At 46.2% G+C, this 18,688-nt stretch overlaps 1 protein-coding gene across 6 annotated transcripts in view; it reads right to left on the bottom strand.

Annotated features, from left to right (window-relative positions):
- MGAT5 (alpha-1,6-mannosylglycoprotein 6-beta-N-acetylglucosaminyltransferase) overlaps positions 1-18,688 on the bottom strand; it is a 331,838-nt gene that overhangs the window by 283,428 nt on the left and 29,722 nt on the right. For 2 of the 6 annotated variants that reach the window (XM_017536077.2, XM_017536079.2), the window contains exon 1: positions 1,502-4,292. The exons of the other annotated variants lie outside the window; for them this stretch is intronic. The gene's annotated coding sequence lies outside the window, so the exon portion shown is untranslated. Of the gene's footprint in view, positions 1-1,501; positions 4,293-18,688 lie in introns of those variants that run through there. 6 annotated transcript variants of the gene reach the window in all.

Raw genomic sequence — 18,688 nt, 5'->3', positions numbered from 1 at the left:
GGGAGACCACTCATCTAGGTTTGCAACGATTTTTAATGTTCATTTGCAGTATCACAAAGAACAGATTCCCTTTACAAGACCTGCACACCATCCCAAATGAAATTTGGTATTGTCATCAAAATTTTAACAACCACTAGGGAATTAAACTTAAAGTTCTGTTTTCTAAACCATCCTCAGGCTACGTCTATTTCTTTCCCTTAGCCCAATGTTTCTCAAACTGTAGACCCCAAACCAGCAACATCAACATCATCTGGGAAGTTGGGAATGCAAAAATCTAAGACCCCACCACAGGCCTACTCAATCTGAAACTCTGGGGTGGGGCCAGCGCTCTGTTTTAACAAGGTCTCCAGGTGATCCTTGGATGCCTGCTCAAGGTGGAGAACCACTGCCAACAGCCTATAAACATGTGGGCTGGACGATTACTTCAGACAGCTCTATTCCTTAAAAAACTATCTGGCATTTTTCTGTCCCCTAGAAACCTGCTATAGGATGATGTCAACTGTTCTTTCTATTTTTAATTCCTCATGATGAGGCTGAGGATGATTCATTCAGCACCTTATGTGATCACTTAAATAGTAAGGATCCTTCCCTCCCACCCCTAATGGAAGGTGACTGCTGCCTGTTATTTCTGATGTAATTACAGGAACAATTCAGTAATAAAAGCTTCTCCTTCATCAACCTCAGCGAAAGCTGTAATAGAGACTTATAACTCCCCGTTAGTTTCCATAACCTGTTCCTCATAAGGTATCCTTTGAAACCCATCTTACCACATGTCATAACAAGGAAACACAGAACCCAGGATCAAATTTATAGTTAATAGAGATCAAAAGTGCAAGTCTTTGGGCAAGTCTATATCAACCATCTGGTTTTCTCTCATTTACCTAAGTGAAATCCCTAATTTAAAAAAAAAATGTTGATTTAAAGCTGTCTACGGGTGCTGAGATGACCATATCAATTGCGCATGGTCTCAACACTGCCCAACATCTATCTAATTACCAAAGTAGGAAGCATTCAGGGACATTTCCTAAATATTGAATAAAACCTTTTCTATACCTTTAATTTGCTGAGGTGTGTATTAATTCAGAGAAGTTAATTTCATACCTGCTGTGAGGTCTCCTGATGAATTGTGAACACCAACGTGTTATTAATTTCCCTTTCATTTTTTTAATTAATTTCTTACTTAATGCTGGACAAGAAAGGTGAGATTAATAATGTCTGAGAGGCAATGTTCAGTTCTTGTAATACACTAAATCAACCTCACGTGTTCAAGTAAACAGCCCAGATAAGTTAATGATAATTGAACCGGCTCTAGAAAGTGTCCAAAGTGCCATGTAAATAAATGCCCAGAAACCCAGAGTGTTTAAGCTGTAAACTCCAGTTAATACTCCGCGGGGAGGGGAAGAGAATGAACGCCAGAATTCTGAAGACTGCACTATGCATGAATAAACGTGTGCCCTGTTGACCAGAGACATGGATTTATTTATCACACTGTAGTTCTTACATTTCCAAGGGTCCCTCTGTGTATCACTCAGCCTCTTCACACCTTTCTCCTTGTCTTCTCTCGACTGTCTCTGCAATCATCTCAGCTCTCTTGGCTCAATACGTGTGAAGAGATGAGTCGCCCTCATCAGAGACTATGAAGGAAAAGAGCAAGAACCCAGTCTTATGCAGTTTTAGATCATCAGGGATCTTTGTGTCTGCATGGCAGTCCTATTCCCCTTCATATTGCCAATAGTGAGAACCTGCTACGTGCCAAGACACAAGGAGCCTCACGCAAGTTATCAAACATAGCTGCACCTCTTTGAGGTACTACTTCCCATATCCTACAGGAGCAGAAACTGAGGCTCAGAAAGCTAAATATCTTGCAGAGTTGATCCCCATCTTAACACAGATCTGCCAGACTCCTGGAGTCTTCCATATCACAAGTTACAGAACATTTCTGGCTAGGAACACAAGTTACAGGACATTTCTGGCTCCATAGATACTTTTTCTTAGACGACCTGAATGCTACGAGCACGCCATCTTTCTCTAAAAAACTTCCCTTCCTATTTCCAGCTTCAACTCACCAAAGTCATCTTTGAATTCCAACATGAAAATAGAACCTCACAATCCCAGGCAATATATTAAATGTTCTAATGCCCATTAGAGTATCCTATGTCTTAAATCTCCACTCTCAAATGAGCCTGCCCCACTAGGACTTACACCCCAGCTCTATGGCTAAATAGAGTAATCAGTCATCTCTGGCCATCAGCTAGAGCAGTGCTGTCCAATACGGTAGCCACTTAACTACATGTGGTTATTTCAACATAAAGAAAATTTTAAAATTTCATTCCTCAGGTGCTCTAGCCATATTTTAAGTGCTCAAAAGCCAGTTGTGACTAATGGCTACCCTACTGGAGAGCACAGATACAGAACATTTCTATCACCACAGAAAGTTCTACCACACAGCCCTGGTACAGGGGTATCTCAGGGCAGCATCCTTTCAACTTATACCCTACCAATACCATGCTGGAGGACAGGGCCTCCTTACCACAGAATTAAGGGATTGTCAGGCTACGTATGGCCATGCTCATGTGTGTTTTTTTTTTTGTTGTTTTTTTTTTGTTTTTTTGAGACAAATGTCACTACGTTGCCCAGGCTGGAGCACAGTGGCTATTCACAGGCACAATTATAGCACAGAATAGCCTCAACCTTCTAGACTCAAGCGATCCTCTTGCCTCAGCAGATCTCATCTTTGAAGGAATAACATTCCTGGAAGAGTTAAATCATTTGGCATACTTATTAATCTAGCATACTAACTAATAAGTGGACTGATCTCATAGGACAGAAAGTGTCAGAAATGAGAGGCACTAAGAGAAAATCATAGTAAGCCCCTGCATTCAGGAATAACCACCCTGTGCAACTGCACCTCGGGAAGCACCCAAGCACAAGCCCCACAGACAAGCAGAACCACCCATACAGGCACAACTCTGAGGCACATGCTCATCAAGGCTCTCTCCACTGAGAAGTTAGCCTCTACAATTCTTCCTTGGCAAGATGAGGTCCCCAAATTTGGTATCTTCTTTCTATTAAAGAGGACAATGCTGGGAAACCAACTCTCAAATCATTATATTTCCTACTGACCACTCACTGAATTGCTTCGCTAAAAGTTGGAATAATTAGCAAGTAGACGAGCTTTTGCTGACAATGACAGCAGGCTAGAAAAGAGAGCCTCAGTTCCCTTGGGGACAACTGACCTAGAGTTTTAATTTAAAAGATGTTCAGGAATTAAAAACCTGAGAAATTCTGGGTGTAGCTCCAATTTGGGGAATAACCCCAGAATACCATATTGGTTACTGCTGGATTAGAACAGCCAGAGTGAGGCACGCAGAGTGGTAAATAGGCAAGATCACTGATGTGAACTTCAACCGTTACCACCTGCAGGTTCCCTGCACACTGCATTTCTTCTCTCTTCTCTTCCTGCGCTCTCTGTGCATTCAGCCACTAAAACTGAATTCCACACCCAAGACAAGCCAGCCTTCATGGGTGACAAATTGGTCTATAAAGAAGTGAATCCAACTCATAATGCCACTTCTTCTGTTGCCAACTCTTTCAGGTGATTTTGGCAACCCCTTTGATAGCCACTGACTCAAACTGCTATACAGGTCAGACCTGGGTCTCTCAGTACAATGTTAAGGTAATAAATGGGAACTGTGTAGAGTTAAGACAGGAAACCAAAGTGGAGAATTTTCTAATGACGAATGCAAGTCAATTCATCCACCTGGGCACCGAGTGTGGGAAAATAAACAAGTTCCTCTTAGAGCTTCTGACAATCATCCAGTCCTGGACAAATGTACCTCTCTCCTGTGAGCATTCAACTCAATCCCATCAGTTAAGATGTCTGCCTCTTCTCAGCATTACTCACCTTTGCTTAAGAACCACAGCTAGTTGAATCACTAACCCTGACAAGAGTCCCTGTCTTAACTGTCTCCTACTCAGCAGCTTACAGGTAGCTTTCTAACCAGCTGGGCCTTTCTCCAGCCCCATGCCCCTCCCCCGATTTCATCCTGCACACCTGCTAGCTGAACTGTCCGAAACACCCTCACTCCAGCCCCCACTTACTCAAGTAGGACCTTCCAACTTCAGTAAGGTGTCTTAGGTACCAACATCTCTAAGATCAAACCCTGGCCTCCAAGGTCCTCCAGAATCAGGAAGGGCTGCTTAAGAAATCGACCTTTTCTCCACATCATAGTCAGGTTATCTTCCCTGCCCCCAGTGCATCCCCCTTCCAAACCCAACTTTCCCTTGCATAACTCAAACATCTCTGGGAAACTTTCCCTCCTGGGTGTGGTAACTCTCCTAACCAGACTGTCAACTCCTTAAGAGCCAGGCACGTCTTACACTTCTCAGTGTCTCTAAAGAGTATTTCAGACACAGAATCTTCAGCAAAACCGACACTCCACAAATATTTGACAATCCACTACATACAGTTTCTATTCATGCTCCTAAGTTCATTATTCCAACAGTAGATTCTCAGACCACTAAGGTCATCCCACTTCAATACACAGTTTGCAAGGTACTTAATGTCTCTAAACCTGAGTTTCATCTTCTGTGAAATTGCAGTAATAACAGCACCTACCCCACAGGTCATTGGGGTTAAAGAGAAAACGGCGAAGCACTCAGCATCGTGTCTGGTCCGTAGCAGGCATTCCATACATGTTATCTTTATCCCTCCTCCTCCTAGTACTAGTAAGTTTCCTTAAGAGGACAACGTAACACAGCAGAAATAACATGGTCGGGAGGATAGAACGAACCTGTAATGAATGAAATCCCAACTCTGTTCAGATCCTGTGGGAACTCAGGGAAGTCACTCATCACTCAGCTGTATTACCTTCAATGGTAAAAGGAGATTGATAACCTCAAATGATTAGTCTAAGGACTAAACGAGAGAATATACCTCAAGTTCCCAGTACATGGTGGCTCAGTTACTGGTACTGAGTGGTTTTAACTCCCTTAAATCCCTAACAGCTATAAAAGAAAACCATACCCTTACTCTCCCCGCTTGCCTCACTGCCATCTCCTTCTGGTCACATTCTTTAAGGGAAGTGCCTAAACGAGGCCTAGCATTTCGACTGACAACCACCAGTCTTCAGCAAAAAGTCCTAACCCCACGAGTACAAGAAAATTACATGGAGACCTGCAAGGAGACCCATTTATTTAAAGGGAGCATGTGTATTCTTTTTTTTTTTTTCCTTGAGATGGAGTCCAGCTCTGTCACCCAGGCTGGAGTGCAGTGGCGTGATCTCAGCTCACTGCCACTTCTGCCTCCTGGATTCAAGCAATTCTCCTGCTTCAGCCTCCCAAGTAGCTGGAATTACAGGCGTGTGCCAGCCACCAAGCCCGTTTTTTTGTTGCTGTTTTTTTAAGGAGAGCCAGGGTTTCACCATGTTGGCCAGACTGGTCTCAAACTCCTGACCTCACGTGTTCCACCCATCTCAACCTCCCAAAATATTGGGCTTACAGGAGTGAGCCACCTCATCTAGCCAAGCATGTATATCCTCATTCTTACCACTTCACCAATTTCCAAATATTCATATCTACTCCTATTTTACACATGTTTAGCAAGGCCCTTCTGGAAATAAAAACACTGATACTATTTAAAAAAATAAATCTATGAAACTATTCTAACAAAAGGAGAGCCCAAAGTGCTAAAAGAAAAATCCACAGATTCAACTGGATATGCAAACAAGTAGATAAAATACGACAACTTAATGAAAAACCCCCCAGCCAATATCACACCATTATTAGAAAGAAAAATAAACTACTCTTCCAAACGACATTGGGAGTTTCTGAAAACTCCGAGGGGAAGTCAGAGCAGAAGACAGTCCTGAGCTCCTACTCCTTGCTTCCTAGGGGTCCAGGCTTCTGCCTCCTGCCAGCCAGAGTCCAGGGCCCTGGGAGGCCTTGCAGGAGGGGAGACAAAATGAGGGCAGGAGGCCAGCATTCAGAAGTTAAATGAGTAACCAGGTAACATGGTTCCCACCAGAAATATGTCTTCTAGGCAGCGGTCTGATTACACAAAGCTGAAAAATGACTTCACTTCCTTCCCGTTGCTCCAAGGCCCAACCCAGCCCCCAAGGCTGGGGCCCACAGTATTGGCAACATACTGACCTGGCTCCGGCTCAACAGGATCTTTCGCTCCTGATGCAGGCTGAGGAAGCCTTATTGGAATCCATGGTGAGAGAGTCTGTCCTTCATGAGGGCTTAGATATCCTGTAAAGAGCTGCAAACCCACGACCACTCCCAAATACTGCAGGTGGCCTCCCTGCCTCCAAGCCTCTTCACCTCCTTGTACCACCCACCTCCAGCTGTCCTCATTTCTTCAAGCTGGAGCCTGCCTCAGGGCTCACAGGTGTTCTTTGCTAAAACTATTAAGTCTGCTTAGATCCTCCTGGCAGATCCTAGCCTGAAGTTCACCAGAAGTGTCAGATAACACTAATGATCACGGCAGAGAAGCTGGACCATTACCCAATGCTTACCAGCTGGCCAGATGCTTCTGAAGAACTGCATGCAACATTCCCCACAACCCCTTTTAGGAGCTACCCTTATCTCCACTTGCAGATGAAGGAACTGAAGCACAGAGAGTTAAAGCAACCTGCACAAAGTCACATCTGACAAGTGAAGCCAGGATGTAAATCTTACACAGCACCTACACCTGTAGCCACTCTCCATCCTTTGTCCTTTTGCTGACCCCTGGAAGAAACAATGACCCCTTACACCCAACAAACCAGAATCAGGTGCTGGGGGAGAAGTGGAGGACCAGATATGTTCGCACAAAACCAGCACGCAATCCTTAACCCACAAGCAGCTCAGTCGGGCCAGGCTGCGTTTTGCAAAAGTAGAAACTGTATTACCACTTGCCCCAGACTCAACCACCACACCAGTCAGGCAAATATGCTGATTGACTTGTCCGATGTAAACCCATCCCCCTTCCTAGGAAAACACAGCAGCAGCAAGCTGAGGAATCTGCATTTTTGCTCCCCGAAGGACTCTGACGCAGTTTAGGATCACGGCACCACCACCCTTCTGCAGAGCACTCAGTTTCAGGGCAGTTGGGAAAAGGATGTTAGAATCCAATAGGGAACTTTTAAAGAGATATGCCACCCCAGCAACCGAATCTCCTAGGGAGTATGGAGAGAAGAGAAGCTAAAATAGTGCTTAACTTCTAGGATCCTTATACCCCCACTACTGAGGCAATGCCTTTCCAGTAGCAAACTGTTTTCTGTTGTTGTTGTTGTTGTTGTTGTTGCTGTTTTTGTTTTATTTTGTTTTTGAGACAGTCTCAATTTGTCATCCAGGCTGGAGTGCAGTGGTGTGATCTCGGTTCACCGCAACCTCCACCTCCTGAGGGGGGGCCGGGGGTGGGGTGGGGTTGTTAAGCAATTCTCCTGCCTCAGCCTCCCAAGTAGCTGGGACTACAGGCTGTGCCACCATACCCAGCTAATTTTTAGTAGACACAGGGTTTCACCATGTTGGTCAGGCTGGTCTCAAACTCCTGGCCTCAAGTGATCCGCCCTCCTCAGCCTCCCAAAGTGCTGGGATTACAGGCGTGAGCCACCATGCCCAGCCTCAACTGGTTTCTTAGGAAGATAGTAAATTAGATCATGTGAAAGTACAAATACTCTATAAAAACTCCTCTACAGAGGCTTACTATTGACTTGAAATCAGAGAAAACACAACTGTCTTAACTCTTTCGGCCAGTATAAAGCACTAGAAACCTTCTGTCTAAGTAATTTTGTCGGAGTTCAAAGGTTTTAACATTCTCACTTCCAGAGATTCACTTAGCAGACGTATTGCAAGCAAAGAGGAGGAAGAAAAAAGGGAGCAAGGGAAGGGAGAAGGGAAGGAATGGATGAATCCTGGGGCCTTTTATAGGACACTATGTTGGGAATACAGGGCCCCATAACACACATACACACACACACACACACAGAGTAAGAATTTAGACCAGTGTCCTCCAGAAGAAATGTAATGCAAGCCACATATGTCATTTTAAATGTTCTGGCAGCCACATAAAAGGTAAACAGAAACAGGTAAAATTAATGTTTAAAATGTATTTTATTTAGCTTAATATATACAAAATACACCATGTAAAATATGTAATCAATATCGAAACACTTATGAAATAGTTTACATTCTTTTCTTCATACTAAGAATTTGGTGTGTATTTTACATTTATAGTCTATCTCGATTCAGATTCACTGCTCAATAGCCACATGTGCCTACTGGTTATCACCTGAAACAGCCCAGATTCAGACAGTGAAGGGCAGATAAAGGGGAAGGGTAAGAATAAAACCCTAAAAGCTCTTGGGGTAGGGTCCATTTGGGGAGACATTAATAGTGATGGCAGTGGGGGCCCATCTGGAGCAGCTGCTACTGTAGCAGGGGAGATGCAGGCGGGGCCATGCACTCCACAGAGCCAGCAGAGCCCGGAACAGGAAAGAGCCCTGCCCCCTTCCAAGTTGGTGGAGCATGAGCCCAGACCTCCTGGGTGCAGCTGCAGCCACCCAGCCACAGCTGCAGACCTGGGCATCCCTGCACTCTGGAGAGTCCAGTTAGCCCCCCAGCCCCACAGGCTTGGAAGGGCCTGCTGTTGCTGCCTGGCCTCTCTCTGCTCCCAGCGCCCACTCTAATTTCAGAGCCCACTCTAATTTCAGAGCCAAATTGAGCCCAAGTCCCAGGCACTATCGCAACCTGGGCACATATGAGCACCCTTGGGGCAATGCTGACATGCCAGCCCTCTGCTGCCTCAGCCCCCTCCAGACATTGGACACCAACAAACAGAGGAGGAAAGCCAAGTGAGGACTTAGAGGGAGTCAGAGCAACTCAGCATGGGCCTGCTGGTGCCCCTTGGCACAAACAGTCTGGGCGCCATGGACAGGAGAAGGAGGCAGACAGGCTCCCAGGCAAAAACGAGTGGGTTCCTGGTAAAATCCCACCTTCAGGCCAGGGACAGCCTGAGGTCTAGAGGCCAGGCTGCCAGTTCCACCTACCAGACTGAGAACTTATGGTGCTTTTTGCAGCCTGCTTACAGCCACCTATGGACCAATGAGCACATAATTCCTTCCTTCTGAAGCCTGTAAAAACCCTGGACTCAGCCAGACTCGGGCAGATATCAGGACAATCTGCCTGCACAGATGAGCTACCCACTGTGGGTCTTCACTCAGCTGAGAGCTGAACACTCAGGGGACACGCTGCCTGTGGATAGGAGCTACCCATTTCAAGTATTCTGAGAACTGTACTGCTGCTCAGTGAAGCTCCTCTCTGCCTTGCTCACCCTCCGGTTGTCCATATACCTCATTCTTCCTCAGGACAAGAACTCAGGACCTGCCAAAAGGCAGGACTAAAAGAGCTATAATACAAACAGGGCTGAAACATACCTCTGCCCTGCTTGCCACATTGTGGGCTATGAGGAGAGAAGAGCTGCGGCCCTTTCAGGAGTCCAGATCTATGGGATCTGAACACTTGTTTTTTTTTTTTTTTTTTTTTTTCAGATGGAGTTTTGCTCTTGTTGCCCAGGCTAGAGTGCAATGGCACAATCTGGGCTCACTGCAACCACCTCCTCCTGGGTTCAAGTGATTCTCCGGCCTCAGCCTCCCAAGTAGCTGGAATTACAGGCATGAGTCACCATAACCGGCTAATTTTGTATTTTTAGTAGAGACGGAGTTTCTCCATGTTGGTCAGGCTGGTCTCCAACTCCCGACCTCAGGTGTTCTGCCTGCCTTAGCTTCCCAAAGTGCTAGAATTACAGGTGTGAGCCACCACACCCAGCTGTGACACCCTCTTTGGGGCTCTGTAGCTCCTGGCGTCTCCAAGCTTCAGGGCACCACCAGATTCCCCTCGCGCAGATGCAGGTGCCCACAGCAGAAGCTGCATGCAGTGCATCTGGTCCGGCTGCAGCCTCACACAGAACTAGCACCTGTGCCGGCGCCTGGAGCTGCCTGCTCTGCTGCCACAGCTGGCATGCCTGGCTGTGAACAGTGGCCAGAGCCCACACTCACTTGCCCGCACACCCCTCGCCACTCCATGCCTGGATCACCCTTGGCAGGTGTGGGATCTGAGCTGGGAGCATAAGCTGAGTGCAGCCTACCGGGCCAAGTGGGCAGAACAAGTCCAACAGGTGCAAGCAATACTCAGGCAGAAGGTGTCGCCGGCCACAGAGGTTTCCCGAAGGCAAAGCAATACTCTAAGGATCCCATGACAGTAGCTTATGTTTGCAGAAACAAGAATTTGTGCAGAAGAAGGCTAGGAAAGTGAAGCCCAGCTTGTGAGGGCTTTGAACAATGCACCAAGGAATATGGCTCCATCTAGGATCTAGGTGGCCCTCTAGCTCATCTATAACCCCAACCTATGTTCATAAGGAGCAGGAATAATCGTTCTTCAAGCTCAACAGTGACTACATGAGAGCAATTTATTAACCAAGAGATGGCTGGTGTCAACATACTGAGTGCCCCCAGGTACCAGGCCAGCAACTGAAGGGTCAAAGCTCAGTGCCATAAGGACACTCAGTATCATGACCCAGCTGTGCCTCACACAGCTGTCACACACCTGCCAGGAACCAAGCAAGGGTCTAGAGCCTTGTAGCACCCACCTACATAGAGCACTGGCTTCTGAGGAAATGGGCTGGAGAGCAAAGCTGCTCTCTGCACAGTGGGCCTAACCTCCATCCAAAGAAGTAAAACAACAGGTCCCTCCTCTCCTTTTACAAGACACCACTGGGAATACAGAGGCCCTCCTCTCTCTCTCTCTCTCTCTCTCTCTTTCACACACACACATACTCTCTATTATGAGTAGAATATAGACCAGTGATCTTCAAAGGAAATATAATGAAAGCTGTTGGGGGGACAGGGGACACAGTCAATTGAACAAGAATTTGGTAGGCAGGGAAGCAAATGTGACAATAGATGCAGAAGTCAAGAGTGATTTGATGACCAGCTTTGAAGATGAAGGAGAGGCCATGAGCCAAGGAACACAGGGTCACCTCTAGAAGCTGGAAAGGCAAGGAAACAACCTCCAGAAGGGATGGGATCCTGCCAGCACCTTGATCTTGACCCAGTGAGACGTACTTTGGAGTTCTGACCTCCCAAACTGTAAGAGAACAAATGTGTATTGTTTAAACCACTAAAGTTGTGGTGATTTGTTATAGCAGCCATAGGAAATTAATATTCCACTTACAGAGTGGTCAGCTAGACTAGGGGTCCCAACCCCCAAGCCATGAACCAGTATTAATCCTGGTCCGTGGCCTGTTAGGAACTGGGCTGCACAGCAGGAGGTGAGTGGCAGGCAAGTGTGCAAAGCCTCGTCTGTATTTAGAACTGCTCCCCATTATTCACGTTACTGCCTGAGCGCCGCCTACTGTCAGATCAGCCATGACATTCGATTCTTACAGGCCTGTTAGGAACTGGGCTGCACAGCAGGAGGTGAGTGGCAGGCAAGTGTGCAAAGCCTCGTCTGTATTTAGAACTGCTCCCCATTGCTCACATTACCACCTGAGTGGCGCCTGTTGTCAGATCAGCAGCAAAAATTGGGAATTTCGGCATGTGGGAGATCTAAGCTATGCGCCCCTTATGAGAATCTAATGCCTGATGATCTGTCACTGTCTCCCCTCCCATCACCCCCCGATGAGACTATCTAGTCGCAGGAAAAAAAGCTTGGGGCTCCTATTCATTCTACATTATGGTGAGTTGTATAATTATTTCATTATATATTTTATATATTATGATGTAATAAATAACAGAAATAAAGTGCACAATAGATATAACATAACATACTTGAATCATCCCAAAACTACCATCCCCCATACCTACCAGTCCATGGAAAAATTGTCTTCCATGAAACCAGTCCCTGGTGCCAAAAAGGTTGGGGACCATGGAGCTAGACAACAACACATTGGTTATAATAACTCTTCAAAGTATCAACAGTAGTAACCATGATTTTGTTAGTAACACTAGTAGGGGTCACCATATACTAAGGGCTTACTACACCCCCAAGCACCCTGCAAATGTTTCACAAGCTTTTTTTAAAAATAAGCTTTCGTTGCGGAATCATTTTAAATTTGCAGAAAAGTTGCAAAGATGGTACAGAGTTCCTGTATGCTCTTTGGCCAGCTTCCCCTAAAGTTAACATCTTACAAAACCATGATAAGTCTGTCAAAACAAAGAAATTAACATTGGTATGATACTATTAACTACAGATTTTATCAGTTTTCATAAGTATTTTATCTTCCCAAGAACCCTCCGAAGTAAGTACCATTCTAATCCTGATATGAAGGAGGATGCTGAGGCTTACTAACAATCAATCACGTGCTTATGTTAATAATAAAATGGCAAAAACTAGCAAGGCTTAGATTATGATTTTGGTTCCTCCCTATCCAGAGGCTCTGCTTAATCCCTACACCACAAGCTTGCCTAGATATCATCATTCCCATTTTATAATACAAGAAACCCTGACAAGAAGCTAGCTACCAGAAGGCTCACTACATCAAACCTGGATGTGTGTCCGAGTCCAAAGTCCCAGTCGCACTCCGGCCACACCATCATATCCCTCCATGACACAGAGAGATGAGGAGTTGCTCAGGGCCAGTACAAAGGCCCCTGAAACCCATGAGGAATATCATGGTGGCTGTGATGTGGAGGGAGGGGATCATAGTCCTCAAAACTGCCTACTTGTTCCAGGGCAACTGGTAAAACTGAGAGCTCTCTTGTGGCTCTCATCAGCGAACGGGGACACAGAGAGCCAACTGAAGAGTGCCTTACAAGGAGCATGTCTAGAGGAATGAGTGTCAGAAGGAGCAGCCACCAACTACTCTAAAGGCGGTTAGCTACAACCAAACCACTGAGATCCTTACTTTGGGAATCTAGAAGGAACTCTTTTAAAACATTCCTCTCCTGGGGGATCCTGTAGCTCAGTCCTTTCTAGCCCCTAGATTTTACCACGTGGGCAGCAAAAGAGGCAGGAGGAGCTGTTAACAACCTACATAGAAGAACTAAGAAGAACTACACAGGCCAAGCAGACAGGGGCCTGGACAGACTTATCTAGACGGCCGATAACAAGCCATGTTTTTCACTTTTCTTCTAGCCTTCATTTCCTTATTGGCACTCCATGATCCACTCCAGGTGTTTTCGATGCACACTACAGTTTGAGAACCTGTGACCTAGCAATGTATTTGGAAGGGTCCCTGTATGCAAATAAACAGGACCTCATGCGTTGACTAGGGGCCATGGAGAAGCACACAAGCTGATCTGGAAGAGGAGAATTCATTCATCTCACAGTTAGGGAGCAGTAGAGGCCAGGCTTGTGCTATGTGCTGCTGGACGTTCTAGGCTTTCTGGAGCACAAAGCGTAGGAGAGCTTGAAGACATCAATCAAGCAAGCCTATGAATGAACACAGAATTACAAACTGTTGCAACTACTATGAAAGAAAGGCATGGGACAAGGGCGGCAGAGAATGATGGGGATCTGTTCTCAGCTCAGGAGTTCAGGGAGACCTCCCTGCAGAAGGAAGGGACAATTAAGTAAAGATAAGTGGAGGCAGGAGTTGGCCAGGAAAAGAGGGAAGGAAGTGAACTTTCTCAGTAAAAGAAAAGCATGTGCAAAGGCCCTGGAGCTGGAGAGAGCATGGTACTTTGGAGATCCTGCAAGAGCCAGTGTGGCTAGAAACAGAGGGAGGCAGGAGGACAGCTGAAAATGAAGATGCTGGAGATGCCACCTGAGCCAAGAGTGTGACCAAAAGTCTGTGTTGGCATCTAAGCTTAAAAAGGATGGCACTGAATTAGAATACTGACAATAAAAATAACAACCAATATTTTTTTTAGCACTTACTATGTGCCAGGCCCTGTCCTAAGTACTCCACAGTAAACAGTAATCCTGGCTGGGTGCAGTGGTTGACACCTGTAATCCCAGCACTTTCGAAGTCCAAGGAAGGTGGATCACAAGGTTAAGAGATCAAGACTATCCCGGACAACATGGTGAAACCCCCTCTCTATTAAATATACAAAAATTGCCGGGCACGGTGGCTCAAGCCTGTAATCCCAGCACTTTGGGAGGCCGAGGCGGGTGGATCACGAGGTCAAGAGATCGAGACCATCCTGGTCAACATGGTGAAACCCCGTCTCTACTAAAAATACAAAAAATTAGCTGGGCCCAGGAGGCGGAGGTTGCAGTGAGCCGAGATCGCGCCATTGCACTCCAGCCTGGGTAACAAGAGCGAAACTCCGTCTCAAAAAAAAAAAAAAAATACAAAAATTAGCCAGATGTGGTGGCGCGCACCTGTAGTCCCAGCTACTAGGGGGGCTGAGGCAGGAGAATCACCTGATCACTGGGGAGGTTGCAGTGAGCCAAGATCACGCTACTACACTCCAGCCTGGCAACAGAGTGAGACTTGTCTCAAAAAAAAAAAAAAAAAATAGGTAATCCTTACAACATTCCATCAGCATACTCCTATCAGCATGCCACTTTACAGATGAGGACACAATTCAGTTAAGCTGCTCCAAGTCAGACCTAGCTAAGGACTGGAAGGTAATCAGACCAACTTCAGAAACCGAGCCCTGAACCACTTTGTCATTCTGCAGGAGAATGGAGAAGCAGACGGACCTTGATGATCTGCTCTGCATTTTCAAAAGCTCAGTGTGGATGCCGTGCAGACAGGGGAGTGAGAAGGGAAGCAGAGGCTGAGGCATCTTCCAGGCCAGAAATGGTAGGAGCCTGGGCCAAGGTGGGGGCAACAGAGATGTCCAAGAAACAGAAATTCTGTGGCAGGGAAAGAGTGCAGTCTCCTAGGGACTGCTTCACATGTTCCAAACTGCTGACCATGAGCAAAGTGTGCGCATCCTAACCCACCCCCCTCCGCCCGCCATCAGACAATGTGAATAAGCGCCAAGGAGAGTTCTCCCTTTTCTGCAGGACTGACCCAAAACACAGGGCAGTCACTGAGCCACTGCTATTCCTAAGTATTAGGAATACTTTGTTTAGAATGGATGTCATTGTCTTCCAGGAGAGGTCACAGATGGCTGAGACACCTCACGTGGGTGCCCTGATGAACACAGACCAGATTCAAACTCAGATATAAAAAGATGCTTCCAGCTTGAATTTTAACAAGCAGAGTTTCTCTTTAATTAATTTGATCACCTCACAGCTCATTAGGGAGAGTCTTGACAGCACAGTCATCAGGATAGCTTGCATTTCTAGAAAACTCCCACCTATGGCTTGGTAAAATGGTATGGGTCTTAGAGAGGCCACTTCCTTGGATGAGATTTAGAGTCTCAGGGTTGTGGTCCGTGTCCTCTGACTTCAAATAAAAAGGGCGTTGGGGGGTAGATAATGGAGGCTTACCACCAGTATACATAGCCCAAGAATCAAAGCCACTGACAGCTCTGTGCCGGCAATGGGGACACCTGGACTGGTGGAACCACTGGGTTTCTTGTCTCCCATGATGAGTCTAATCAGGACTTCTGCAAAACGGGGCTTGCCTGTGCCCTCTGACCTGCATGTCTGGACACAGCACAGACAGGCCAGGGGTGGAGCCTGGCAGGATCTGGAAGAGGACAGAGACGGGGAGGAGTGGGGAGGAGCAGGGCCACTTCCTTAAATAAATAAGTCACAGCCTCTCGTATTGAAACAGTTGTGAAAACGTCCACACGCATTTCAGAGTTTTGAAAGACTTCATCTGAGATGGGTGGAGAGGGCCAAGTGCCCCTCTGAAGCTCTCTCCTGTGTGCCATCCGTTTTCCTGACCTATATTCTATTTCTCCTGTATTTTTCCTCCTTACTTGCTGCCTTAATTGGTCACAAAATCTATGTATTAAAAATTGAAACTATTAATAATAGCTGGTGGGTGAAAAATGCTATGGCTCTTATTTATAAAAGTATGAAATTAAGTACCTCTTGTTTCGCAGGGCTCTCGGTATTTCTTTCCATAGGATAAAAAAAAATTAAATAGGGCCTAAGAACAAACAGTGACATCCCTGCCCCTGCCCCTATGGAAGGGGCTGAGAAGCTTCTAATGATGAGGGAAGAGAGGGAGAGGATGGAGTGAAGAAGCCCATGTCTCTGGACCTCAACCCCCATAGCATTAGGGCCTTCTCTTCCCAAGGAACCAGAAGCAAGAGTTAATACGTCACTCAGCGAACACTGCTCGAGAAGTATAGTCAGTTGCCTGCTTTAAGGAAATAGTCCTCAAGTGGCCTGTAAGACGCTGCACGAGTGGCTTAATCATCCAGCAGGGTCTAGCAGGCAATACGGAAGACTCCGAGACGGCACGCCTGTAAAGGCAAAGCATTATCATTTGTAACCGGATTAATAACAACATGGGCTGGAAACAAACAGAGAGCACTGGATTACATTTCCAGCCTCTTCAGGGAGACCAAGTTCAATGGAGGGTTTTATTTCTTTGTTTTTAAACAAGACAGCGTCTCCCACCATGTGACACCAAGAACACTCTCCAGGGAAATCACTTCTTGTGCGTTCGTCCTGCCAATGACAGGAGGCCTGAAGTACAGGGGTCAAAACAGTCAGGAGAAGATCTGGGAGGAATTTTACAATTCCAATTTAACAATAAAAAAAGAAAAGACGACCAAGGGTCTCCTGATCAAGCCTCTGCACTTTAAAAACGCCTTAAGGGGATCAATATTCCCAGGTTCCAGTGTTCTGTAAGTTATTTTTTTAACCACTTGGGGTCTTGATTACAAATGTGGACTCCGGCCCAGCGTGGTGCCTCAGGCTAGTAATCCTAGCACTCTGGGAGGCTGAGGTAGGCAGATCATTTGAGGTCGGGAGTTTGAGACCAGTCTGACCAACATGGTGAAAGGCCTGTTTCTACTAAAAATACAAAAAAAATTGCCAGGCATGGCAGCACATGCCTGTAGTCCCAGCTATTCGGGAGGATGAGGCAGGAGAATTGCTTGGACCCAGGAGGTAGAGGTTGCAGTGAGCCAAGATCACACCACTGCACTCCAGTCTGTGCCACAGAGCAAGAATTCGTCTCAAAAAAAGGCGGGGGGCGGGGGAGGGGGCATGACTCTATGCCTGGAAAGGGGATGGCTACAGATTTCCCTTTTTAACAAGCTCCTTCAGGCTTTCTTACGCCACTGAGGTTGCCAAAGCATTGCCCTATTTCATTAATGTACTGCTGACATACAGCTAAAGTCAGAGAACGATTCATACTTTTCTTTTAAAACTAAGAAGATAAACTCAATCACATTTGCACATAACTTGGAGACAAAGATAGTTACCATGTTCATCAGTCAAGTCTCTGGCTTCCCAAATTTTTCAACAGATAGTTCATTATTTTAAAAAAACTTTAAAAGACATTGATTTTACATTTACTTCATTTCCTTTGGGGAAGAATGGCAGTGCAACATTTGGCAAAAGAAAGAAGAGCTGAAAGTGACTGAGGTCCCATGATAGTGAGCGGGTCCCACAGGGCATGAATGAGTGAGGTCCCTTGGCGGTGAGTGGGACCTCAGTCACTCATGCCCTATAGGCCACATCATTATGCAAAATGCAGGCATGCCCCAACCTTGAGCCTTTCCAAACCTGGGACTGAGAACGCCTAGAGGCAAGGGGAATCCCAGTGTACAGAACACACAGGGGTGGGGTACAGATTTAGCACGAGCCCAACTCATAACAGCCTCAGATTCAGACTTCTGATCGTCTCTCCCAATGGAGTTCTGGAGCCTCACAGAGAACTGAACAATCGCGTTGAAAGCAGAAGACATTCGTCACATAACCTTGAACATATATTCATTACCAGGCCACACCGCCTATAATGTGGGTCTGGTTAGATTTGGAGTTGGGTTCAAGGCCACACAGATATTGAATGAGCCTTGTCAGCTCTTATTAACTTAGTACTTATACCAGGTTTATAAACTCTTGGAAATGTCCCCATATGCTAATAGACCCATATGTGCTATGTCTCCATATTTTTGTAACTCCCATTATTATCTTGTGAAAAGCATGACTACATTCTGTTTCCTTGTGTTAAAAAGCATCCAATTCTTAAACATAAACATTTAAAACTGTCTATGATGTTTCTAGCCCTAGGTTATGTATTTTCCTACTTTTTAAATACACTGAAAGGCTCAAATTATGGAGGTAGCCACTCTTCTCTTAATCTCTGAGAGGCCCAACCTACAGAGTGGCTGATGGAGCAAATCCAGCACCATCGTGGTCTTCTACCTACCACAGGGGATGAGTGGAAATCTCCAGGCACACGTGTCAGAAGAAGCAAGGGAGGGAGTCTCCCAATTATTAATAACATCTCCTCGGCTGGTGTCACGGCTGTCTTGCCTGGCCAGGGGCACCCATGGGCTATGAATTATACTACTTCTGGGCATGGGGAGCAGAAACCAGGGGACAATTAACATGGAGAACTTCTCTGCTGGACACCAGGAGAGCCAGAGCTCAGGAAAATATAGCATCATGATCCAGAGGGTTTGCGTTTTAGTATTCCTCCTACCCTCTCTGCCTCAATGGCCTTGCTGATGCTTCTTTAAGATAGGGGTAAACACACAACCATCAAGATGCCATGAGGCCAGGGAAAGGAGCATTTACATCCAGCACCTAAGTGCTCAGCACTCTGCCAGGAGCCTCACAGTGCTGACATCTGACAGCCTCCCTGCCTGTTATCTGGTGATTAACTTGCCCCACCCCC

The sequence above is a fragment of the Cebus imitator genome, unplaced genomic scaffold, assembly GCF_001604975.1.
Source record: "Cebus imitator isolate Cc_AM_T3 unplaced genomic scaffold, Cebus_imitator-1.0 Scaffold95, whole genome shotgun sequence".
In the NCBI taxonomy this organism is placed as follows: Eukaryota; Metazoa; Chordata; class Mammalia; order Primates; family Cebidae; genus Cebus; species Cebus imitator.
This window is presented reverse-complemented; position numbering and strand designations above follow the sequence as displayed.